This window comes from Myotis davidii, unplaced genomic scaffold, assembly GCF_000327345.1.
Source record: "Myotis davidii unplaced genomic scaffold, ASM32734v1 scaffold266, whole genome shotgun sequence".
Classification (NCBI taxonomy): Eukaryota; Metazoa; Chordata; class Mammalia; order Chiroptera; family Vespertilionidae; genus Myotis; species Myotis davidii.
The window spans coordinates 367,541-374,427 of record NW_006300032.1 but is presented as its reverse complement, the minus strand read 5'-3'; positions in this window follow the sequence as shown (position 1 = coordinate 374,427).

The window sequence follows — 6,887 nt, the reverse complement described above, 5'->3', positions numbered from 1 at the left end:
TGGGAGCCTCGCCTGCTTCCTCAGCAGTGCTAAGGATGTCTGACTGCAGTTAAGGCCTGCTCCCCGCTGGCTAGTGGACATCCCCCAAGGGCTGCCGGGCTGCTAGAGGGATGTCTGATTGCCATCTTAGGCCCAATCCCCTGGGGAGTGGGCCTAAGCCAGCAGGTGGTCATCCCCTGAGGGGTCCCAGACTACGAGGGGGCACAGGCCGGACTGAGGGACCTCTCTCCTTCCCAAGTGGACAAATTTTTGTGCACCGGGCCTCTAGTACCATATAAAAATGAATTAATTTCAGGTAGATACAGGCCTAATACAAAAGCTAACCTACTGAAGATTTGTTAAGAAAACATAAGGAATACCTTCCCGACTTTGAGGTAGGTAAAACCACAAATCTTGAGAGGAAAGTATGATGAATTATACTATCAGAATAAAAACCTTCTTATATAATAACACTATTAAAAACACAAGCCTAAGAAAAATTATATCTGACCAGAGGTTTGTATACAGAAATATATAAAGAGCTACAAATAATAATTAAAAGGCAAATAAACTAATAACATGTAGCTAAAAAGGATAAACTTCACAAAAGAAAATCTATGTATAATGATTAAGAAAGATGCTCACTATCATTATGAATTGGGAATGTAAATTAATAGTATAATTAGATACCATTTCAAACACACTAATATGTTAAAATGAGAGACAGACACATTAACAAGAAATGTCGACAGTGACGTGGAGCATTGCAAACTCAAGAATTTCTGTTGAGGATATAAAATTGTGGAACCTCTTGGGAAAATAGTTTGGCTTTTTAACTTTAAAAAAAATAAAATGAGATATACACTTATTCCATTATCTAGCAATTCTACTTTTAGCTATTTAACCAACAGAATTAAAGACATGTGCAGAGAATAATGAGAGAAAGGCTTTAATAATTAAACAAAACTAAACTAATGTCTACCAATAACAAAATAAAGATATTATAATATAATAGAGGCCCTATGCGCAAAATTCATGAAAGAGTAGGCCTTTGCAGCCCCGGCTGCCCTCCCAGCCCTGGCTTCATCCTGAAGGTCATCTGGATGGTGGTTTGGCTGTCAGCCATTTGGTCAATTTGCATATTATGCTTTTATTATTATAGATCCCTACTATATACTACCACTGAGCAACAAAAGGGGATGAACCACTGATACATGCAATGACATGCATAGAATTAAAAAGAAAACTTATGTTGAGTGACAGAAGCCCAAATCAAATATGTACATAAGATATTATTTCATTTTTATGAAGTTAACAGATAGAACTCATCCATTATGAAAAAGGAAACCAGGATAGTGCTTGCCAATGTTGTTTTGGGAATAATATTAAGGAGAGACATAAGCAAAGTCTCTGGAGTGATATTCAAGTTCTATACCCTGATTGGTGTGTGGGCTTACATGAGGCTATATGCATATCAGCATTCACTGAATGTTTGCACTTAAAGTCTGTGCATTTCACAATGGTAACTGGGGGAAGGGGAGAAGTGGGGAGGAGAAAAAGCTTAATTCTCTAACTACAACAATACAGTGATTTCAGACTTTTTAGTTTTATAGACAGATAACATTTTAAAAGCAGTGGGACTAACACAGATTGCCAACTTTTGTTCTGCCAATGATTCATTTTAATATGTAGTCATACACAAGTTCTGAGAAATGTTTGGCCTTTCTAGGAAAGTTTCTTTTGTGTTTTTGTTTTGTTTTGTTTTTCTTTTACGATTTAAAACTGTTTAACGGAAACAGCCTGCCATTTTTTAGAGACTAGCCTCATTCTTAAATATTATCTGCAAAAACTATTATTTTTTTTCATGTCTGCTTCTATTTTATATACAGAGTGGGGCAAAAGTAGGTTGTGAGTATGCAAAAGAGTAGGTTGTGAGTATGCAAAAGAGACAGTTGTGAGTATGCAAAAGAGTTTATTCGTGTACTATTACTTATTCTTTTATTATTTTCCATATGAACTGTAAAACTACTGTTGCCCCACTATGTAAATTTTCTCTCTCTACATTGTTTATAAATGATACATGTTGCATAAATGACATAGTTTGTAGCAAAAATATATGCTATTGCCAGTAATTACAACATGTCACATTTAGAATCTACAGTGCATGAAGCATTACTTGCCTCTTCCTCAAATAATTTTTCTGAGAGAAACAGAATATAGTAAAGATCATGAAGAAATATTTCAATAGTTGTGATGGAATAGAAGGCTTAATTTCTAGGCACTATATCCTAATACTTCTCCCTTATCAGTAGACTATAAAGAGGTTATATTTCTTGACTTAGTTATCTTTTGAAATCCCAGTGGGATTGAGCAATGTATCTTCCAAGGTCTGAATGAAATAACAAGACCAATTTTAAAGTGAAAGAAATTAATCTCAAATCAGGCTCCACACTTGTTCAGGGGTTCATCTCAGGATAGCTTACGTGCTGTGTTCCACTAATGCTGAGGCCATGTGCAGAGGAACAAGGTCAAGAGACAATGTGGCTAAGGGCATTTTCTATGGAAGCTGACATATGGCAAGACATCCATCTTCTCCTCCAGCCTTTGGCCATAACACAGGACACATGGGTCACTGCTGTGCCTTTCTCACCATTACTACTGTCAGGGCTTCTTTAGGTCCACTCGCTCTTTATGCTGCATCTGTGACATATTTATTTCATCCCTGATATGCCCCTTCCTACTAAACCAATCCCTGCATAAGGGAGCTCTTCCTAGTCCAAGGCACTCAAATTGTCGTCTTTTTTTCCCTTGACATTTACTTTAAAATTTTATTTTAAGTTATTATTTATTTTCTTTATTGATTGCAGCAGTTCTTAACCTGTGGGTCATGACCCCTTTGGCAGTTGAACAACCCTTTCACAGGGGACGCCTAAGACCATCCTGAATATCAGATATTTACATTACGATTCATAACAGTAGCAACATTACAGTTATGAAGTAACAACGAAAATAATTTTATGGTTGAGTCACAACATGAGAAATTGTATTTAAAGGGCCAGAAGTTTGAGAACCACTGGATTAAGGTATTACATATGTGTCCTTATCCCCCCTCCCACCCGCTCATGCCCTCACCCTGCTAGTATCTGTGTCCATTATCTTCTTTGCTTTAGCATGCATTCTCCCCATTTTAAATTTTACTTCCTTTTTTAAAGTTTAAAGGCCAAAGATTAGATTTTTTTAAATTCCACATTTTGTATGTCACTCTTTCTTTGAGTCAGTGAGTATGAAATATCCTCTTACTGGGCTAAAAACCATCCTATCTAATAAAAAGGCCATATGCAAATTGACCCTAATGGCAGAACAACTGGTTGCTATGATGCATAGTGACCACCAGGGGGCAGAAGCTCAATGCAGGAGCTGCCCCCTGGTGGTCAGTGTACTTCCACAGGGGAGCACTGCTCAGCCAGAAGCTGGCTCATGGCTGGCTAGCACAGGAGCGGTGGCGGGAGCCTCTCCCATCTCCACGGCAGTGCTAACAATGTCTGACTAATGGCTTAGGCCTGCTCCCCAGGGGGTCTCAGACTGCGAGAAGGTACAGGCCATGATGAGGGAACACCCCCTCAAGTGCACGAATGTTTGTGCACCAAGCCTCTAGTCCTATATAATAAAAGCCTAATATGCTAAGTGTCTGGTGGGCTGAGACCCCTCAGGGGATGTCGGAGAGCCGGTTTAGGCCCGATCCCGAAAGCCAGGCTGAGGGACCCCACTGGTGCATGAATTCGTGTACCAGGCCTCTAGTGTGTACAATAAGTTAATGTGGATATGTCACCATAAAAACCCCAAATCTCAATGAACACATTGAAACATTATTGTATAACAATATTCTATATGTACTTCAAATCAAGTCTGAACTAATCAAAGCCAGAGAGACTCCTATGTGCCCCTCCAACCACCTCTACTCTCAGATACTCAACTCTAACCCCATTGCCCTTTTTCAGGCCTCAAATACTCCAAGTGATTTTCTGCTTTCAGAGCCTTTACACATCATTTCCCTACCAGGAATACTTCCCACTTTTCAGGCATACTAACAAATCTCACATCTTTTTTGATGCTACAAAGAGAAGAAATATTTCTGAAACAATTTACACCATTTTCTACCATTAATCCCTTTAGTTTTCCTTTCGTTAAAAAAAGCATATTATTTTATTTTTTAATTATGGAAAAATACACATGACACAAAATTTACCATCTTAATCATTGTTAGCTATACAGTCCAATGGTATTAAGTACGTTCATGCTGTGATGCAACCATCAACACCATCCATCTCCAAAACTCATCTTCTAAAACTGAAACCCTATATCCATTTATCAATTCTTCAGCCTTCCAGCAGTATCCTGGAAATCATCATTCTACCTTCTGTCTCTCTGAATTTGACTATTTTAAGTACCATATATAAAAAGAATTTGACAGTATTTGTCTTGTAGCTGGCTTATTTCACTTAGCATAATCTTCTCAAGGTTTATCCATGTTGTAGTTTGTGTCAGAATTTTTTTTTCTTTTTAAATCCAAATAATATCTCATTGTATATCTACACCATATTTTGCTTATATGTGTAACTACTGATAAATAATTGGGTCACTATCTCTTTTTGGCTCTTGTGAACAATGCTGCTATGAGCATGAGTCTGTAAACATCTCATGTTCCTGCTTTCAATTCTTTTGGGTATATGCCCACAAGTAGAATTGCTAGGTCATATAGTAATTCTATGTTTAATTTTTTGAAGAAGCACCATACTGTTTTTCATAGTGCTCCATCTTTTTACATCCCCACTAACAATATATAAGCGTTGGCACAAATTTTTCCAGTTGTTGGCCAGCAGTTACTACTGTCTGGGTTGTTTGTCTTGTAGTAACGGGTGTGAAGTGGTTTTGATTTGCATTTCCCTAGTGATTAGTGATGTTGACTTTCTTTTCTTGAGCATGTATATCTTCTTTAGAAAAAGATCTATTCAAGTTATCTGCCCATTTTTTAATTAGTCTATCTATCTTTGGAGTCATCTATGTACCCTGGATATTGATCCCCCATCAGATTTGTGATTTAGAAAAATTTATCCTATTCAGTGGGTTGCCTTCTTATTCATTTGATAGTGTCCTTTGATACATAACATAAAGGTTTTGAATTTGAATGAGGATCAATTTCTCTTTTTTCTTCCTGGAAATATCCACAGTGGAATTTCTTTTAAACAAAAAGAAACATTTAAGTGATTTTGAAAACATTTGAGGTCATGATAGCAATTCATTGTTGGTCAAGGAAGGATTGCAAGAAGCTTGGGTGTGCCTATATCTCTTAGAGTATTGGGCACTTAGGAACCTTCAGGAGGACTTTTGAAGAACAAGTTCCCTCTTCTCTCAACACTGAAAAAAGTGTGCTGGAACCTCTGTGGAAACAATCAATGTTCAATGCATGTGTACACTGAGTGCCTTTATGTTGGAAGTCCTCTCACAGTGCAGCTCTAGATCTAAGAGGTCTGTGTCCTGGCTTTGTGCCAAGATCTCTTCCTTTTCCTCTTGGAGAGGAAACACTGAACCAGAGATTTCACCAGCCTAGAGATTTGTCTTGGGACTTTGGGATAAACCTTCTCACAAGTCATTTATAAAATGCTAAACAAAATTGTGTTTATAAAAAATTTACTCATGTTTTCTGTATATATCCTTGGGAGAAAATAGATGTTCACAACATTAAAACATTGGGTCTGATTAATGTCATCACTTGATTTCAAGGGAAATCATTTATAACACTGCTTCAGAAAGCATTATTATCAGGTTAATTTTTCAATTACAAATGTGGCAACAACTATATATTTGTAAAGAGTAAATAATAATCAATGGATTATCTATGATAAACTATGCATTAAAGAGCATCAGTTATTTTATAGGAGTGAGTTTTCTGATGCAAGCATTCTGTTTTTCAGTTAAGAATATAGCGTATGTTTCAGATAATCTTTTCTATGATCAAGAGTTTGATAATCTTTGAGAGAAAATGCTGAGAAACAATTTTTGATTTATAGTGAAATAAATAGAGCTGTAGCAGACATTTTTCAGGTTTAGAAATTTTCTACTCAACGACATGGCTCCATAAAGACAGAGCCTCATAAATTATTGGGATAATTTCATTCAGAGTTCAGGTTTATTGCACTGAGGCCAACACACTGGAAATAATCCTTAGGAAAACAATAGCAATCTGGCCTGTCTTATGAATAGATGGGAAAGCGGGTCAGGAGCAATTTACTAATTCACTCAGCAGTAAAGATAATTACTGTTTTTAATAATAATGTACTACAGGCCGATCTAATTGGTTCATGGCTCATGTTTAAACTGTTTTAGCTTAATAAGTGCAAGACCATTATATTTACTTTGCTGGGTCTAAAAGCCCATGATACTGAAAATTGACCTTTAAATGATCCCCTGTGCAGTTCTGTACTATTTGTTTTGGATTATTGGAAGTCCTGGATATTTTTAGCTAAAATGTGTACTTGTATGTTTTCATAGGTACTCATTTCCTCTCTGTGGTGTCTATTAGGACACAGAGAATACGGTATGAGAAGCATTGTCTCAAAAATCACACACCAGGAAATTAAAAGGAGAGAAGTTTAAATTATGTGAATTAGATAAAGAGAGTCAGAAAGAACTTTAACCTTCTTCATTCGGTTAGACTCCTGCTACAGAAGAAATAAATTCCATCTAATTTTTCTCAATGGCTTCCACATAAGGTTGTGTGGCAAAAACTGTTGTATTAATGGCATCAAATATGTCATGCTGAACATGTTTATTCTCAACTAAAAATAGGTAATCTTTTAAGTTTCTTCATTGTCTCTGCTATGTACATGATTTATCCTTTACAAGCTAAT